General features: G+C 49.5%; 1 protein-coding gene across 3 annotated transcripts in view; it reads left to right on the forward strand.

The window, feature by feature from the left end:
* The first annotated feature begins 4030 nt into the window (after positions 1–4030).
* ZSWIM7 (zinc finger SWIM-type containing 7) overlaps positions 4031–20297 on the forward strand; it is a 753195-nt gene continuing 736928 nt past the window's right edge. For 2 of the 3 annotated variants that reach the window (XM_078683591.1, XM_078683593.1), the window contains exon 1: positions 4031–4216. The gene's annotated coding sequence lies outside the window, so the exon portion shown is untranslated. The other variant, XM_078683592.1, reaches the window with a different exon arrangement.

Consider the following 20297-nt stretch of genomic DNA (forward strand, 5'->3'; position numbering starts at 1 on the left):
CAGGTGAGGTGAGGTTTTTTCTCCCTGCAATTAGGGTGAGTTAAAATCACATTTTTTCATATATTCCACTTGTACAGAGTTGTGAGTTTTATGCTACAGGTATGCATATTTCTAATACTGTTTTACTTTTGTTTCCCACATTTGTATACACAGGAGAAGACACACCATCTTCCTTTTAATCAATTGGAGAGTGGTTGTAAATCACGTCCTATATCACGATAAGTAAGTGTTGCAGTAGCAAATCATAGGTCCTGAAGAAAGCCGCTTTAGGCTGAAACATGTCGACCAACTAACATACATGGTAGATAGCAATTCCTTGCATGCTATCAGCATACTGCTTTTAACAATACCACTTTGATGGTCAGACCCAATAAAGTTTTTTATGTCATCGAAGTAGGTATTTTTAAATCACGAGGATTATTTTCCTTTTCTGTTCTTCTTTTGAGCACTGCAACTTCTGCCCCTTCCGCTCACACACTGTCTTCTGTTGGTTGGATGCTTGATCCCAGGGTCCGCTATTAGGCAACCTCAGACTCTCCCTGAGGAGGAGCCTACAGGACACCTTTCTCCAACACTGAACAACCCAGATGACGAGATTCCACTTTTGAGTGGGCTGATGGGTACTTTTTCTAGTCTTTTAGACTCTGTATCTTCTCTGTCTCACTTCTCTGTCATGACACTGTCATTTGTTTAGATCAACTGTGTGGTCTGAATATGAATATGGGACACAATCAGGTTCCAGTAGACTTCTGTTTTCCAGACTGTTAGTACCTCTCGTGTTTTTTGCTGTCAAGTTGGGGGACTAGGTACTGTTTCGGTCTATAAACAATCTCCCCTTGGACCCTCCACCACTCCCTTTGTCTTTTTGTTATTTATGTATAATCAAGATTGTTTGTAGCTCACATATATTTTTTTTTTAAGTTGCTTCGTTTTGCAAAAGATTTTTTTTGCAGTTTCACTTTTTGCACAGATCCCATGTGCGAGTTCCACATCATACCACCCAGGTATTTCAACCCCGGGGAATGTGCATCCTCGGTTACCTAGTTTGTGCCTCTACTCCACTGCCACCCAGACTAATGCATGGTAAAATGCCCTGAATATATATTCAATAAACTACTTGTAACTCTACATCACATAAACCTTTATGACCACAAGTGAGGAACCGGAAGTGAGAAACCAAGCAAAGCCACCCACCTGCTCCCCATAGACCGGACCTCTAACAGGAGGGGTACAGATTACCAATACTGAAGGTAACTTTGCAAGCATCGGCCACCCAAGGACACTAATACTTATACCCTGACAGGTGCTCGCTTCTAGTCGCTTGGCTCTGTGTAAACTGGCGTCGTCCAGCCAGACCGAGGAAGGGGCCAATGAGCCTAGAAGCTAGCAACCAAAAGCAGGCACTAGCCCAATAAATGTACCTGCACTACAGACCTCTGGTGGATGGACAAGAACTATTTACCCAGGACACACGCCTCAGAGCCCCATCTTTGGAATTGCCTCGAGAGCGTGCAGGCACTAGACCTGGCTGTGCTGAGAAGGATGCAGCAGTGTCTTGTGCATGTGGTAATAGAGCCAGGTAAAGAGGGTGCAGTGGGATGAGATCACGTAAGCAGCACCAGCCCGTCTGACACCGACTGGCACCAAGCGCTCTGCCCCCTGCACAGCACTGAGTCATACACGCCCGTGCACACAGCCTCCGTAATGGAGACCCTCCACTCACACCTGATCCTTGGCAGAGACAGGGCAGTATTGTATTATGTCTCTTTCCTGCATTGGGCAGTGTCTGGAGCATGTCATTAGCTCTATTGGACATGTCAGGATAATTTTCTAGGGCCCAGGACGCCTATAGCGGCTATGCATTCTTTTCAAGAAACGTTGCAGCCGTCTTTACTATTCAATCCGTGTAGCTGAACAGAGATGACATCTAATGGCCTAGCAGCGCGTTATTGACCCAGAAGAATAGTTACAATTCTGGATTCCCCACTTCATGGATGCCATTGTGTGATCCTATGCAAGCCACATCATTCCTTTATGCCCCGTTTCTTGTGTAGGATTCGGAACGCTTCCAAAGGGGTAGAATCAGCTATACTTGTGGACAATAAACTTGGTCCTTGCATGGGAGAGGCAGCACAAGAACACTGTACTTCTCGGGGAGTCCAGGGCAGCTCAGCAGAGGAATGTAGTTGCGCAGGTTGGTAAGAAATGAAATATTCACACAGCAATTATGTTTTAGTACCCGACCAGATAGCAGTCTGTGCTGCAAAGTAATGTATCCATGGTGGGTATATTTTGTGCAACCAACCACTACACGGGCTTATGCAAGTTCAAAAATATGCTCCCCTGGGCTTTACCTGATGAACTGCCTGACTCCCGCGAGTTCACAAGTCAAGTCTGGTTACTGCCCTACTCCAGACATCAACCATTGAACTAGCTGCTGCCGTCACAACAATAATGCTAATCGGATTCAGACACTGCCTGACTCGAGTGAGGCAGTGTAAAATGGCTTCCTGCTACCATCCACACCGATTGGCACTGCAGACTCATGCGTGGGAAGAAGTAGGTCGAGTCTGCACAGAAAGATTCCTTGGCTTCCCGGCTGCCATACACTTTCCCAACTGTCACAGGGATGGGTCCACCACTCCTTGTAACGAGTTGGGAACGGGTGGGGTGACAAGCTATCCCACTCTTTGATTGACGTGGAGAGATAGGGATCCAGGGCTGGTATTTAAAACACCCGGGGCTAACTTTACCTCCACGCCATCAGGAGGAGGAGACTGCGCCTTGCAGCTAGGTCTTTGCCGAGCTGATGATATCACAGCCTTCAGGGCTGTGAGGTCGTCAGCCGGCAAACACTTAGGCTTCTTTGGGCCTGCCGGGGAGCAAGCAAGCAGAGTCATGTGAGGGACAGTGTTGACAATAATCACTGGACAATGGTAGTAGTGCCGGTGATTGGGACAGACAGTGCCCTGTGTTCCAAAAGTGAGAATACTAAAATAAAGGGTGTATTTTTTTATAAAAACAAATAGGAACATTGCCATTGCTTATTGTGGAATGTAATGGGGGCGGAGCCCCGACGCCCTTAGAGAGAAACCGCCCCTGCAAATACTATTGGAGAGCATGGACGACATTTAAGCAAAATAGTTTTCCCCCGCACGCCTTTCATTCCTGCTGTTAGCTACCCTTAGACGAGTGGAGGGAAAGGAAAAAAAAGAGTGCCAGGAACCAACATATATTTAATAACAGAATAATGCCACAGTAACAGGGCCATTCGCCTGGGAGGGTCCGAAACGCCAAAAGGCGGGACTAATTTACCGAATCCGCCAACATAAGAGCAGTAGCAGAAGCCAACAGAAAAGAGGGAAGTTTCTTGCATCAGACATACCACATACAGCATGCCTCACAGAGCAAGCAGCACATGCGTACTGCGCTAGGCTTGACCTAAAAATTGGGATGTTCAGTGCATTCTGGCCACACCTCTGACTCCGCCCACTATTCCAGTCCTTGGGTTATTCCTGCCCTCTGATTCTCCGCCTACAGTTCCCCTACTTTTTACCCCTACTTTGTTCCCCCACTTCGATCACTGATTGTAACCAATAAAGTAAGCCAGAACAGATTTACTGACACATTTGTCCTGCTTGACAATTTCTTTGTTACAGTCTTTGGGTTTTTTTACATCAATGTATACCTTGACTGCGAGCCTCTTTTTATCCCCCTTGAGTCCGCCCCCTTTTATCTGCCATACCTTAAACCCCCAATGTCTGGCCTCCAGGTGTACATTTTTCCCCATATTTTTCGTGGTATAGAAACGTTAAAACATGATGGTTAAGGTATGAGTTTAAATAAACAGCCTGGCGCCTTTGCCCGGTTTGATATCTTTATTGAAAGAAGAATGCGCACCTAGCTGGCTTATCTTGCTGCTCCTCGTCAACTCATCTCGGTTTGCTGTTGCTTTGGTCTACTTTGCTCTTCCTGTGTGAGGCGGCGCTAATGCGCAAACAGCCAATCACAGATGGAGGAAAGAATGCCAGAAACAACCCGGGAAACGGGAGACATATACACATCATGTGAATTAGTATCACATGTTTGTGTTGTGTATTAGTTCGCAGGACATCTGTAATGCTTCCTAGGCTGCATTCAAACCTCTAATCTTTCACCTGGTCTGCGCGAGAAACCGAGGACTAGGAGGGGATCCTCCCACTGGGTTAATTTTATAGTAAGTCGTTCTCGTTTTTCTACGGAAGCCGAGCTCAGTAGCTGTGGTAAAATAAGACTGAGTGTACAGTAGAAGTACTTTGGTTAACTTTTTGCTGCGGCGAGGAGTCGGACTCTTTTCAGCTCTGTCATGCATATCAGCATATTTGATAACAGATAAGGAGATTTCAAAATAATTTTATTTTTGCAGTGGTAGTGTGGTTGTCACCTTTCCCAGAGAAAAAACTGGCCATGTGTTATTGTTTTAAAATTCTGCAACGCCTCAGACATATTAAATCGGACTTTATATGTTACTTTTATATACAATCAGCCATACTCCTTTTCAACATAACTTTCCGGTCTTTGTTTATTTTAACTGTCAGTCGTGGATCATTAAGACTGATCTAGAACACATTTGAAAGTTTCCCTTTTATGTTTACTGTTTCAAGTATGAAGTGATGGAAAAATAAATACTGATTTTCAGTGAGCAGGAAATTAAAATACTGGTAATCTTGTTAGATGTGGAGGAAGTTTTAAACGGAAGAAAGTTATTTGACATGTAGCTTTGTTGCTTGTGTAGGCGTTTCATTACAAAGTACCATAAATTCTAACCAAAATGGTCCTTAATGTCTGTAAACCCATATTTTTACTTGTGATCTGCATCGTCCGCTTATGGGACAGTGCCACCCAGATCCTGTTGCATATTTATCTATGGGGACTCTTGGTTTTAGGAAGGAAAAGCTTAGAGCAGCACTAAGTGGGATCCATAAACATGGGAGATTTTATTCCAATGGACCACTTTCTTTGTTGATAACAGGAAGGACCAAACATTGGCAAAGCCAATAGGTCTCACCTATGCAATAGTTATTGGCTTTCCTTGTATCTTTAAGCCATGTTGTAGAGCAGCTGTTGCTGTGCAACATGGAAAAGGATTAGGAGTGGTCTCCCTTTCAAAATAAATCAAGATGCCATCTTGCAGCCTTCAGAAACCCCCTGGATCAAAAGCCACAGGGGGTGCAACACGTGTCAGCTCTTTGTACATGGCTGTCTATATATCAAGTGGCACATTTCGATCTCTGTCAGAACGTTGAACTGCATATTCAAAAATAATGGACCTCATGTAAAGCAACCAAGGAAGGTCTAAACCCTTTTGGAGTGCTCGACCCACACAAAATTCAGGGTATCTCAACAACGGGAAGAGAGTGCTGGACCTTGCATCCCGCCAATTTAACCGTTGCTGTACAACATGGCTAAAAGTTAGGTAAAAGCACAATGACCCAGACAAAGCAATATAGAAAAGGTCAACAAGGAAAGAAGGTAAACTGTGGTAGAAGAAATATTAAAATAACGCCTCAATCACAGCATGAGCAGTGGAAGGACACTAATCAATATGAAACAATTATTACTTGGTCCCTGCTCCACACGGAAAAAGAGGAAGTGAAGCAGGCATATGCTTATCATTTAGAATGCAGCAAATAAGAGTGCCAATAGGTGCAACGAATGGTAAAGAATGTGCGGGCTCCAACGCGCTTGTATACAATATATCTCGCAAGTAAGGGGGCATGCACGCTGTCTTAGACCTGACCAAAAAAACAGCCCACAAGACCATAAAACAGACCCATAAACAGCCAAACCGTCTCACACACTGATCTAACAGACCACAGGCGAAGGGAGAAGCACAAGGACGTGCAGGGGGGTCTAGGCTTCTAAGCGCCGAATATTGCAATGCTCATCTGCTGCAGGGACAAATGTGAAGGTATCTATGAGGAACAGAAGCTGCGAAAAGGGCCTAGCGTAGACATTGTGGAGTGGGGAGCAAAGACACTGATCTCTCTCCTAGTGTTTGTCTTCTAACCCCTTTTGCCACTTATCCAGTGTACCAGTGCATGTATATTAGTGTTGTAAACCACCTGGGCTCCACCTGGTGGGTCGGGTTGAGATTCATGCATTGGGTATACATGCCAGTAAATGAAGGAGTGGTATCTGATACACAACCCCTTCCAACCTCCTCATATGTACACATTAACACATTCCTCTATCCGGCCATTTCATTATTAGCTTTGACCCTTATGAAAGTCGGAATTGTGATCACAGCAAACATTTAGCAGGTAAGATAGTTCTTTGTGTTAATTCAACTACTGCTGAGATTTCAGTGACATCTACAGGTTTACAAGTTCCTACATAGAGGTGTCTATTTTAGTCTGTAGTTGATGAGAGGAGTACTGTTGGTACAGAAATGTCCTTTGCATGGTGATGGTCATGCACCCCTGCCCTGAGAGCCCCAACTGTAATGATGTCTGGATCTCTAATGCTGATGTTTGCTGGGTGAACAAGGATCATGCATGTGCGCCATGACATAGCCCTGACTCACAGATTGCGGTCTTTATGGAACGGGAGGGGTGCTCAAAGTGCTACCCTCATAGTAGTGAAAGGCTCCTTCTTTTGTCACGAGTTGAGCAGTACGAGTGAGCTGGGGGCAGCATATGTTGTAGTGATCAGTAGCAGAGAAGAGGTTCTTTTTCACTGGAGAAAGGCCTGCAGGCTTACTCGTATAAGGTTCCGCTGCTGTGTGCTTAGCTCACCCTTGGCTTACATCGGTTTTGTGTGTAGTGCTGCATAGTGCCTGTGTGGTATGCATGTGCAGGGTATATGTATGCCTTTGAATAAATGGTACAGTACAGGGATAATGCAGTACTGTGCAGTGCATGTATAGTATATGCATGTGCTGAGTGTATGGCCAAATACATAGAAGACCCATGGTTCCATTTTGTAAGACAATGACTTAATGGAGAAATATGAGGAGCAGTGGTAGAGGAGTCATTCCTCCCCTTACCCCACCCCCAGAGAGCTTTGTTATGTTGTGTTAATAAGTCTTCTGAAGTGCACGATTGCCTGAAGGTGTCTTGACCCGTGCTTTAATAATGGCAAACGATTGTGTATTGCTGTATTTCTGTAAGCTGGGTGGTACACACTGGAGGAAGGGAAAGCCAGGCTTCCCATTACTCTTCAAAGGGTGCTTTTTGATTCAGAGAGAGATCACTGGGAAGGGGCCTGGGCACATTTCAGGAAGGAGATTGGGCCTCTAAAAGAATCATAAAGAGTAGGGCTGAGGTCTGGGGTGAGCTTTTGATTTATATAGCTGTGCCTGACATCCAAGAGTAAACCTCTAGTCACTCACATAGCCTCTGTTGTGGGGCTGTCAGATTTGGAGTTGCTCCTGCTGTGAGAGAATGCTTTTGGAGGAAGAGAAAACGGAGGAGAGGGCACTTCAAAAGGAAGTAAACCCCCAACATACACTTAAAAGACTCAGACTCTAAATCCCATATTGCAACTGGAAATGGTCTTTAAGAAGGGGCACTTGAGACCTCCGTAAATGTCAACTGTCAAGCAGCCAGTCAGGCTGTGAAAGGAGGAGAAGCTTTGAAGGACTTCTGCCTGTGATCAGGATGGGGAGGCGGGTGAGGGGGGCAGCGACACCCCTCTCCCCCATATGCCAGATGAGGGCCGCCGTGAAGTAGACCGTGAGCTCTGCTGTACCCAATGGGTCATCGCCCGTGTGCATTTTTAAGTGGGCGACCCTGTATGCCAGGTGAACCCTCAATGAAGATTGCTTCCTGTGTCGATTGGGCCGTAGTCCGTGCGCAGTAACAAGTTGGCAACTCTGTATGCCAAGTGGGGCGGCTATGAATATTGCTGCCATGCCGATTGGGCTGTAGCCTGTGTGCAGTAACAAGTCGGTGACTTGTATGCCAGGTGGGGCCACTTTGCCAATCGGGCCGGAGCTCTTGTGCAGAGGTGGAACGGTAACCCCGTGTGCCAACGGGCCACCGGGACTAAGCAAGAATCGTGGTCTGGCCAAGTTCTTTGACAGAGGAATGAGGCCGCTCTGGTGACCCTAGCAGGCCTTAGCCATGACTAAGAACCAGTACTCTGATTGATTGTACCACTCCCATCCGCCCACTGTGGGAGAAAAAAAGAACTTACCCAGCATCGAGACCCCCTGGGCACTGACGTCACCAGACCATGTGTGAAGAACTTGAGGACAGCCGACTGCAGCATGCCTCTGTTGTGTATGAAAGACTTATCAGAGGCAGCCACAGCAGCAGAAGGGGCTCTGAGGCTCCGATCCTGCTGATGCGAGTAAGACTGATGTTTGGTCAGACAGCAAAATTTGATTACCAGATAGTGCTGTGGTGCTGGAACACTTTTGACTTTAATTAAGGGTCGGATTGGGACTCCTGAGACTCAGACTTCTACTGGGGCTTAACCTGAATGATGCTTATAGTGAATGGGGAATAGCCACTAGCTTGAGGTGAGTGGCACTCAAGGGCCCGCTTTGAAACACTAGAGCTCTGATCTCAAGGGACTGTGTGTTTTGTTTGTGAATATTGGATTTTACTTTGTTATTGAATATAAATACATTTTTTCATAAAAGCATGTGTTTGAATGGACAAGGACAATAATTTATTGCTGCTCAGTTATTTTGAGCTGTGAGCCTGTGTTCACCCCACCAACCCCCCCAAGAAGCGTTGGACTTGTCGACCAGAGTGACCACTGAGAGCCAAGTGCTGAAGGGTACTTTGCACTGTTGCTTGAGACCCATAGTAGGTCAAGCCCTGGGACATCGGGAGCGAAAGGCCACAACCCACACAGTTGGGCCCATTAATCCCTGCTTGCCTCGTGGCCCTCGAATGGGGTTCTGAGAAGTACCATTGCTTTGGGAGTCATCTTAATGTTATTGTGAATTCTCAGAAGATGAAAGTCAGTGCAAATAAGAGCTCTATAAATAGCGACACAGTTTACAATTTATAATAACCTTTCACATGTTGCATAAATAAAGACATACCCCAGAGAATGTGCTGAGGAGACTACAGGCGATCTATTCTATTTTACATAAAAGTTGTTTCAAATCGCATTCTCATAATAGAAATAACATGTTTCTCAAGCTGCATTATTCATAAAGTGGTAAAAGGGCACATCCAATAATTTCATGTTTCCACTGACTGGAGCAGAACAAATTCAGAATACAGTCCCCGCGGCTGCCTCACTGAACAGCAGGTTTTAATTTTATCTGATGTTCACTCAAGTTTCCTCAATGTTCTATCAGTGTGACAATACGTACACCCATGGAGAGAAAAAGTGAGTTCTAAAATTAATTTTTTAATAGATCATTCATCAATTTACCCTTTCCAATTCCTTGCCACATTCTTATAGGCACTTGGTGCTTGGGAATATTTTACCGGCCATTTCCACTCCCTGTTGACACGCTGTGTTATCTTATGCTACTAGATTCTTCTGGTTGCAGGCATACATAGGTTCTTCAAGAGCCAGAGCTAGCAACTGAGCTGCACCGTACACTGGTTTTTTATTGTGTACCAGGGATGGAGTAATTCATGTGGTAAAATATAAAGAGTGAAAAATGTATATGAAGAAAAGCTATTTATTTTTGAAATGTACAACAGATATTAAGAGCAGTGGTTGTTTGTACATCTCTGAATTTGTGGGTACCCATACTAGCATGTGATTTAGAGGGCAATTTGCAAAATGTCTTTCCTTCTTAAACAACACATGATATGAAGTCTGACGTCAGCTCGGTTTGTATGTCGGTATGCGTGGATGCCTGTGATGTTTATGGTTGAAAGGCTGCATATGCCTTTTCATTCTTTTGCTTTCCCATGTAGTTTTTGAACAGTCTGTGTTGGAGCTTGTCCTGGATGGTATCTCTGGTGTCAGCATTCTCTCGAAAGGCCAACTTCCAATTTTGTCTGATCTGTTTCACAAGCTATGCAGAGATGAAGGACAGTGTTCTGCTTTTAGCCAGTGAATTGCTTTTCATCCATCTCTTTCTTAGCCTCATCGCTGGGATTGCTCCATTCCTCAGTCCTTAACATGTATATCTTGCCCACTGGCTAGTGTCAATGTATTTTATTGATTCAAGTTTAAATTGCGTGCTAATACCCAAGCATTCTTTATTTAAACCAGGATCTCTAATTAACAGTCTGGGCACTGTTTTAGATTTTGAAGTAGGAGTGTTTTACTCCATCCTTTTTACACACCAGAGTGAAACAATTTCTGGCAGTAAGTAGTCATTCCCTTTGGGAGCATTTTTAGCTGCATGCATTGAAAATATATTTTTAACTTTAACCAGTGGTGTTGGTTTATGCAAAGCAGGAGTTATTTTCAGCTGAAAATCACGTAAATGAAAAGAGTTTTTTTCAACTTTAAGCTCATATTCAGATTAGGCAGCAAGAACAGTCAACACCTTTTTGGGGTATGTGACCTGCAGGGAAGGTGCGTGCCCTTATTTCATTATATGTTCTTCTGGGCCCAATTCGAAGGGTGCTTCTTCCAGTAGCCTCTCCTAGTGAGCCTTCTACTCCGGTTGAATATAAAATACGGAAACTTCAGTCTGGAAAAATTATCCCAATAAGAGCTTGTAAAAAGACTAAATCCAACCCTCTTAGGAACTACGCAGTACAGTTAAATGCAGTCAAAGGCTGTAGTTCCATTCTCACCTTTTTTCAGAAGGAAGATATGGGAAATAACGATACTGCCCAGCAAGAGGTTAAGCAGAAAGAGCCCCTCTCTACTGTGTCCAATCCCCCAGACCAGCTTCCAGTAAAAGATATGTTAGACTTCCCTTCGGAGCAGTGACAAGAAGTGTCTTCTTCTGAGGGAGAGGGAGGACACACTCTAGACCCTATCTTTGCAGCCTGCAACAGAGTGAAATACGCCCACACTGAGGAGCTCACCTGGACTGACCACCACTGCTTCCACTTTGTCATCTCGGAACCTCTCGACACCCCACCTCCACCGCCAGCGAAACACATCGCAGCTGGTCCAAGGTATCAGGCCAACGCTGGGCCAACACCCGCACCTCCCACCTATCCACCTCCAAGGACACAGAACAAGCAGTGGACAACTTCACAAACTGTATCACAGCAAGCACTGACAAAGTCACCCGGAGGAACAAACCCTAAGAAATTAACACAACTCCCCTACTAGTTCACGGAAGAACTAAAAACCCAGAAACGCAACTGTAGACAGGTTGAAAGGAGATGGTGCGCCAGTAAGACCCTTGAGGACCGAATATGCTTCAAAACTGCCATCAACCGCTACCACCACCTCCTGAAAAACACCAAGAGGACAGCGCTAGCCTCCCGCATCAATGACCACTCCAACATCTGCAAGGAACTCTTGAGCATACTCAAGGAATTCACCACCCCTTCAGCAACAGAAAATAACATCACACCGTCGTAAGATCTCTGCAATGCTCTGGCGGACTGTTTTCACAACAACATTAACACCACCCTCACCAAAAAGGTAGCGGTGACCATCGTGGGATCCATTCACTCCAGAGCCCCTTTAGACCCCTGCCCCCTCCACGCTTTCAAACTTGCAAATCAACCCATCAGCAAAGTACTCACAAAAGTCCTCAGCTCCCCGATCACCACAGCCCACTTCCCCCAGAATTGGAAACACGCTGACGTGAAGCCTTTGCTGAAGAAGCCTCCTGCGGACCCAGGAGGACTGAAGAACTACCATCCCATCGCTTTTCTCCCCTTCCCAGTCAAGGTAATAGAGAAGGCCATCAACATCCAGCGCACCAGACATCTGGAGAACCATGACACCTCCCAATCCAGCTTCAGAACAAAATCACATAATTGAGACAGCTCTAGTCACAGCCACAGATGGCATACTAATGCAACTAGACCAGGAAGAAACAGTAGCCCTCATCCTCCTCGGCCTCTCAGCAGGCTTCAACACCGTATCCCACCAACACACTGAACAACAGGCTCCACTAGATTGGAATCCAAGGAGCATCCCTCAAGGGGATCATATCATACCTCAGCAAAAGAATGCAGGATATCATCCTCCATCTCTACTCCTCGCTCCTCAAGAACATAATCTGCAGCGTACCTCAAGGCTCATCCCTCAGCCCAACCCTCTTCAGGAGATACATAATCCCTCTGGCCAACATCATCAAAAGCCATGGACTTAACATCATCTCCTTATGCCGACGACACTCAAATCATCTTCTTTCTGACTAACAATCCAAGAACCATCAAGAACAAGTGCCAAAGATGCATGAAAGAGGTTGCTGACTGGATGAATAACAACTGTCTTAACCCCATCGCCGCGAGGGGGATGGGGGCAGCGCGCCGCGACGCTGATGACGAGCTCGGCTCGTCATGCAGCACGGTGGCGCTGTGCTGATGACAAGCTGAGCTCGTCATGGCCCCGCCCGCTCATTGCAATGCCCAGCACAGCGGGGTAATTATCCCCGCGTGGGCGTTCCGCAGAGGCCATGACGAGCTCAGGTCGTCATCAGCACAGCGCCACCGCACTGCATGACGAGCTCAGCTCGTCATTAGCACGCGAAGGATTAAACTCAACACCAACAAGACCGAAGTACTCCTCTTTGGGAAAGGCAAGGGGAAACACTGGAACACCGAATGGTGGCCCCTGGAGCTGGGCCCAACCCCGATACCCACCTTACATGCCGCAACCTCCACATCATCCTTGGCAGCCGGCTACCCTGGAAGAAGCAAGTCAGCGCCGTCTGCACAGCCTGCTTTCTCATTCTCTTTTTTTTTCTGTAATTTTTATTGGGAATTTATATTGGTACATAGAGAAAGAAAAAAAAAATCCATGATCATAATTTCAAAATATTTCATCTTATATGTGGACAGCATATAGCAAATACATATCATTATCATACAATACATACATATAAATATAGATATAAATATATTCACATATAAAAGCAGGGGGACAATATTAAGCGCACAAATTTATATGTATATACAATGGACCTATGTTTGTAATTGCCCATTCCTCCATATTTTCAACGGTGTCCAAATTTTTTTCGCCCAAATTCGCATGTTTTCTTTCCCTTCTGTTCATACAATGCGGATTCAATATTGTGGATACCAAGAAGCCTGGTCAACCACATTTGAAAGGAAGGGGCATTCGAGTCTTTCCAGGCTGCTGACAGAAGGATGCGTAGCACAGCAACAGCCAAGAAGATGAATGCTTCCATCTCTCTGTTAAGACCCAGCTTACTTTCACTCCCAAGGATCATAATTGTCGGGGACAGGCTGATCTTCGAGCCTAGCAGCACCTCTAGAAATCTCTCAATCTCACCTTTAATAATATTGAGTTTCTCGCAGTAATAGAACATATGCAATAAATCCGCCGGCCCTTTCTGACATCTGGGGCAGTTGTTATCAACCCTCATACCCCAGTCAAACAATTTAGAAGGTGTAAAATAAAGATTAGAGAGTGTTTTAAAATGTTGTGCCTTTAGGTTTGATGACCTTAGAACCTCCTTATCCAGCAGTAAAGCTTTGTCTATATCTGAGTCTGGGTCGTGCAATTTAGTTGCCCAAGCAACCTCCTGTTTCTCTAGATCGTCATGCATCAGTTCATTTAGATCACAATATATATCTTTAATTCTACTCCCCCCCCTCTAGTAGATGTTCCAAGATGCGGCAGCGATTCCCCGGGGAAATGCAAGGTCTTATAGCTCTAACTATTTGCGTGATTTGGACATACTTAAAGCTTTGGGTGTTGGACAAGCCATACTTCTGCTGGATGGCATCGAACGTCATAATACTACCGTCCTTCATTATGTCCCCTACTGTTCGAATTCCCTGCTGTTCCCAGCTTTTCCATGCCCCATCAAGGCTCAAGTTGGGAAAATGGGCAGACTTCCACAAGGGGGTATACAGATTAACCTTTGGGACTTGTAGCACTTTCTGGAGTGTTTTCCATAGCTCCCAGGCGCTTATAAATACCTTATATCGCATTTTCTTAAAGTATCTACGGTCGGTTTTTCTTAACAGAGCTCCCACCGCCTCCTTTCCCATTAATAACTCATATATTGAGGGAATATCATAAACCTCTGAGTCCGGCTCTTGGATATGCTCATTGCTTGATGCTGGATTAAACAGAATTGACATCTGTGTCAATAGGCAGGCCCAATGGTAGTGCCTTAGATTCGGAACTCCCAGACCCCCACGTTCCTGCGGGAGAGTCATATATTTTAATGACCTCCTGATCTTCCCATATTGCCACAGAAAGCTATTGAAAATTGATTCCATTGTTTTTATCCTCCCCTCATCAATTAAGAAGGGGATTGATCGAAACATGTAGAGGATTTTGGGCAGCATGGTCATTTTCAAGACATTTGTCCTACCTATAAGAGATAGATGCAGCGTGTCCATTCTTTTCAGCTCTTTCTCTATTGTTTTTAACATTGGGTCGAGATTATCTTTTACGATTAATTCCGTTGCTGTGTTAATTATCACTCCAAGGTATGTTGCCGAGTTTACATATCTGTGGTCAGACTTGACTACATTCCTCGAGCATATTACTTGAGTTTTCCCCTCATTCAGACGGTATCCAGAATGCCGCCCGAACTCTTTGGTAATTTTTACCAGTATCCGCATAGCCTTGTCAGGTTCTGATGATATCACTGCCAGATCGTCGGCATAGGCTAAAATTTTACACTCAAATCCATTGGTTATTGCAGGCTTGATCTCATGATTACCCAAAATCTGCCTAACCAAAGGATCGATGTAGAGCGCGAATATAATGGGGGAGCAGGGACACCCCTGACGGGTGCCTCTAGTTATATTGATTTTATCTGAGCTCTGACCCATCAGTTGTATTCTGGCAGCCGGATCCGAGTACATAGGGACGCTGCAAAAGCACACGAAGAGGCTCACCTACACTTCGAGGGTTTAAAGGGCAGTTCCGCCCACACGGCTTGCCGCTCCCGCTCCGCGGGAGCCGCTGCGCACAGGAGTGCGTTTGTCACCAATAGCACCCGGACACTGAACGCGGAGGTAGGGGTGTGAGGAAAGGCGTGGGCTGCGAGTGTGCAGGGACTCCGACATCCAGGAGTCCCTGCGAAGACCACGGATTGAACATCCGGTCCGCTCTCCCCGCCGGCCCGCCCCCCGCCCACCTGTCAGTTTAAAGGGCGCTTTCGCCAGCCATTCTGTGGGACGCTGCAAAAGCACACGAAGAGGCTCACCTACACTTCGAGGGTTTAAAGGGCAGTTCCGCCCACACGGCTTGCCGCTCCCGCTCCGCGGGAGCCGCTGCGCACAGGAGTGCGTTTGTCACCAATAGCACCCGGACACTGAACGCGGAGGTAGGGGTGTGAGGAAAGGCGTGGGCTGCGAGTGTGCAGGGACTCCGACATCCAGGAGTCCCTGCGAAGACCACGGATTGAACATCCGGTCCGCTCTCCCCGCCGGCCCGCCCCCCGCCCACCTGTCAGTTTAAAGGGCGCTTTCGCCAGCCATTCTGTTGGACGCTGCAAAAGCACACGAAGAGGCTCACCTACACTTCGAGGGTTTAAAGGGCAGTTCCGCCCACACGGCTTGCCGCTCCCGCTCCGCGGGAGCCGCTGCGCACAGGAGTGCGTTTGTCACCAATAGCACCCGGACACTGAACGCGGAGGTAGGGGTGTGAGGAAAGGCGTGGGCTGCGAGTGTGCAGGGACTCCGACATCCAGGAGTCCCTGCGAAGACCACGGATTGAACATCCGGTCCGCTCTCCCCGCCGGCCCGCCCCCCGCCCACCTGTCAGTTTAAAGGGCGCTTTCGCCAGCCATTCTGTGGGACGCTGCAAAAGCACACGAAGAGGCTCACCTACACTTCGAGGGTTTAAAGGGCAGTTCCGCCCACACGGCTTGCCGCTCCCGCTCCGCGGGAGCCGCTGCGCACAGGAGTGCGTTTGTCACCAATAGCACCCGGACACTGAACGCGGAGGTAGGGGTGTGAGGAAAGGCGTGGGCTGCGAGTGTGCAGGGACTCCGACATCCAGGAGTCCCTGCGAAGACCACGGATTGAACATCCGGTCCGCTCTCCCCGCCGGCCCGCCCCCCGCCCACCTGTCAGTTTAAAGGGCGCTTTCGCCAGCCATTCTGTTGGACGCTGCAAAAGCACACGAAGAGGCTCACCTACACTTCGAGGGTTTAAAGGGCAGTTCCGCCCACACGGCTTGCCGCTCCCGCTCCGCGGGAGCCGCTGCGCACAGGAGTGCGTTTGTCACCAATAGCACCCGGACACTGAACGCGGAGGTAGGGGTGTGAGGAAAGGCGTGGGCTGCGAGTGTGCAGGGACTCCGACATCCAGGAGTCCCTGCGAAGACCACGGATTGAACATCCGGTCCGCTCTCCCCGCCGGCCCGCCCCCCGCCCACCTGTCAGTTTAAAGGGCGCTTTCGCCAGCCATTCTGTTGGACGCTGCAAAAGCACACGAAGAGGCTCACCTACACTTCGAGGGTTTAAAGGGCAGTTCCGCCCACACGGCTTGCCGCTCCCGCTCCGCGGGAGCCGCTGCGCACAGGAGTGCGTTTGTCACCAATAGCACCCGGACACTGAACGCGGAGGTAGGGGTGTGAGGAAAGGCGTGGGCTGCGAGTGTGCAGGGACTCCGACATCCAGGAGTCCCTGCGAAGACCACGGATTGAACATCCGGTCCGCTCTCCCCGCCGGCCCGCCCCCCGCCCACCTGTCAGTTTAAAGGGCGCTTTCGCCAGCCATTCTGTTGGACGCTGCAAAAGCACACGAAGAGGCTCACCTACACTTCGAGGGTTTAAAGGGCAGTTCCGCCCACACGGCTTGCCGCTCCCGCTCCGCGGGAGCCGCTGCGCACAGGAGTGCGTTTGTCACCAATAGCACCTGGACACTGAACGCGGAGGTAGGGGTGTGAGGAAAGGCGTGGGCTGCGAGTGTGCAGGGACTCCGACATCCAGGAGTCCCTGCGAAGACCACGGATTGAACATCCGGTCCGCTCTCCCCGCCGGCCCGCCCCCCGCCCACCTGTCAGTTTAAAGGGCGCTTTCGCCAGCCATTCTGTTGGACGCTGCAAAAGCACACGAAGAGGCTCACCTACACTTCGAGGGTTTAAAGGGCAGTTCCGCCCACACGGCTTGCCGCTCCCGCTCCGCGGGAGCCGCTGCGCACAGGAGTGCGTTTGTCACCAATAGCACCCGGACACTGAACGCGGAGGTAGGGGTGTGAGGAAAGGCGTGGGCTGCGAGTGTGCAGGGACTCCGACATCCAGGAGTCCCTGCGAAGACCACGGATTGAACATCCGGTCCGCTCTCCCCGCCGGCCCGCCCCCCGCCCACCTGTCAGTTTAAAGGGCGCTTTCGCCAGCCATTCTGTTGGACGCTGCAAAAGCACACGAAGAGGCTCACCTACACTTCGAGGGTTTAAAGGGCAGTTCCGCCCACACGGCTTGCCGCTCCCGCTCCGCGGGAGCCGCTGCGCACAGGAGTGCGTTTGTCACCAATAGCACCCGGACACTGAACGCGGAGGTAGGGGTGTGAGGAAAGGCGTGGGCTGCGAGTGTGCAGGGACTCCGACATCCAGGAGTCCCTGCGAAGACCACGGATTGAACATCCGGTCCGCTCTCCCCGCCGGCCCGCCCCCCGCCCACCTGTCAGTTTAAAGGGCGCTTTCGCCAGCCATTCTGTTGGACGCTGCAAAAGCACACGAAGAGGCTCACCTACACTTCGAGGGTTTAAAGGGCAGTTCCGCCCACACGGCTTGCCGCTCCCGCTCCGCGGGAGCCGCTGCGCACAGGAGTGCGTTTGTCACCAATAGCACCCGGACACTGAACGCGGAGGTAGGGGTGTGAGGAAAGGCGTGGGCTGCGAGTGTGCAGGGACTCCGACATCCAGGAGTCCCTGCGAAGACCACGGATTGAACATCCGGTCCGCTCTCCCCGCCGGCCCGCCCCCCGCCCACCTGTCAGTTTAAAGGGCGCTTTCGCCAGCCATTCTGTTGGACGCTGCAAAAGCACACGAAGAGGCTCACCTACACTTCGAGGGTTTAAAGGGCAGTTCCGCCCACACGGCTTGCCGCTCCCGCTCCGCGGGAGCCGCTGCGCACAGGAGTGCGTTTGTCACCAATAGCACCCGGACACTGAACGCGGAGGTAGGGGTGTGAGGAAAGGCGTGGGCTGCGAGTGTGCAGGGACTCCGACATCCAGGAGTCCCTGCGAAGACCACGGATTGAACATCCGGTCCGCTCTCCCCGCCGGCCCGCCCCCCGCCCACCTGTCAGTTTAAAGGGCGCTTTCGCCAGCCATTCTGTTGGACGCTGCAAAAGCACACGAAGAGGCTCACCTACACTTCGAGGGTTTAAAGGGCAGTTCCGCCCACACGGCTTGCCGCTCCCGCTCCGCGGGAGCCGCTGCGCACAGGAGTGCGTTTGTCACCAATAGCACCCGGACACTGAACGCGGAGGTAGGGGTGTGAGGAAAGGCGTGGGCTGCGAGTGTGCAGGGACTCCGACATCCAGGAGTCCCTGCGAAGACCACGGATTGAACATCCGGTCCGCTCTCCCCGCCGGCCCGCCCCCCGCCCACCTGTCAGTTTAAAGGGCGCTTTCGCCAGCCATTCTGTTGGACGCTGCAAAAGCACACGAAGAGGCTCACCTACACTTCGAGGGTTTAAAGGGCAGTTCCGCCCACACGGCTTGCCGCTCCCGCTCCGCGGGAGCCGCTGCGCACAGGAGTGCGTTTGTCACCAATAGCACCCGGACACTGAACGCGGAGGTAGGGGTGTGAGGAAAGGCGTGGGCTGCGAGTGTGCAGGGACTCCGACATCCAGGAGTCCCTGCGAAGACCACGGATTGAACATCCGGTCCGCTCTCCCCGCCGGCCCGCCCCCCGCCCACCTGTCAGTTTAAAGGGCGCTTTCGCCAGCCATTCTGTTGGACGCTGCAAAAGCACACGAAGAGGCTCACCTACACTTCGAGGGTTTAAAGGGCAGTTCCGCCCACACGGCTTGCCGCTCCCGCTCCGCGGGAGCCGCTGCGCACAGGAGTGCGTTTGTCACCAATAGCACCCGGACACTGAACGCGGAGGTAGGGGTGTGAGGAAAGGCGTGGGCTGCGAGTGTGCAGGGACTCCGACATCCAGGAGTCCCTGCGAAGACCACGGATTGAACATCCGGTCCGCTCTCCCCGCCGGCCCGCCCCCCGCCCACCTGTCAGTTTAAAGGGCGCTTTCGCCAGCCATTCTGTTGGACGCTGCAAAAGCACACGAAGAGGCTCACCTACACTTCGAGGGTTTAAAGGGCAGTTCCGCCCACACGGCTTGCCGCTCCCGCTCCGCGGGAGCCGCTGCGCACAGGAGTGCGTTTGTCACCAATAGCACCCGGACACTGAACGCGGAGGTAGGGGTGTGAGGAAAGGCGTGGGCTGCGAGTGTGCAGGGACTCCGACATCCAGGAGTCCCTGCGAAGACCACGGATTGAACATCCGGTCCGCTCTCCCCGCCGGCCCGCCCCCCGCTTATCCCGCCCAATACGCCCACTATATCTTGGCTTAACACTCCCGCAGCGCGGGACGCAGCACCGGGCGAAGACAGGGCAAAGACTGGGCCGTTTGAGGCCGTTCGAGGTCTAAGAGGGCTGGGCTGGGCCACCTCCCTTTGGTCTTAGTCTCATTTTTATATTTTTATATAGGGTGGCACATATCACAGTTTTATTGTTGTGTGTATATTTATTTATTGATCTGTACTCTGTAATATGTGTTCACGGGGTAGCCGGAGCAAAACCCTTATGGCTGCTAGTAACTCTAATAGGTCCATAGACGATTTCCTAGTCAAAACCAATTTGGCTATTGATGAGGAAATCAGCAAAATGCAGCATAAGGTCTCTCTAGAACTTGATGCTGCACGCAGACTGTCCGCGCATATTGCCAATTCCAAAAAATCTTCTTTGGGGAATATTGCATCTGCCCGCACCCCCGATCGTCCTGCCAACCCACGACCCCTGCTAACATCGGTTGTAGTACACCCCGTCCCCCCCATTATCCCTTTGCACTCCCCTCTAACTTCCCAACATAACTCAGCACAACAAAATATTGGATCCGTCCCTCTGTTTAGTATTGCTGGCCCCTTTTCACCTCCCAAAGCAAGACAGGCACCTAGCCTTTGTAGTGCTAAAAAAGCGGCAGCACATAAAAAGAAATGCCTTGCGAGAACCTTACTTGCGAGGAAAAAAGCTAGAATAGCAAGGCTAAAGTTTTTTAACAGTAGGCGGGCCATGGGGTCTCTTGTGGTGAAAGA

This window comes from Lissotriton helveticus, chromosome 3_1, assembly GCF_964261635.1.
Source record: "Lissotriton helveticus chromosome 3_1, aLisHel1.1, whole genome shotgun sequence".
Taxonomy (NCBI): Eukaryota; Metazoa; Chordata; class Amphibia; order Caudata; family Salamandridae; genus Lissotriton; species Lissotriton helveticus.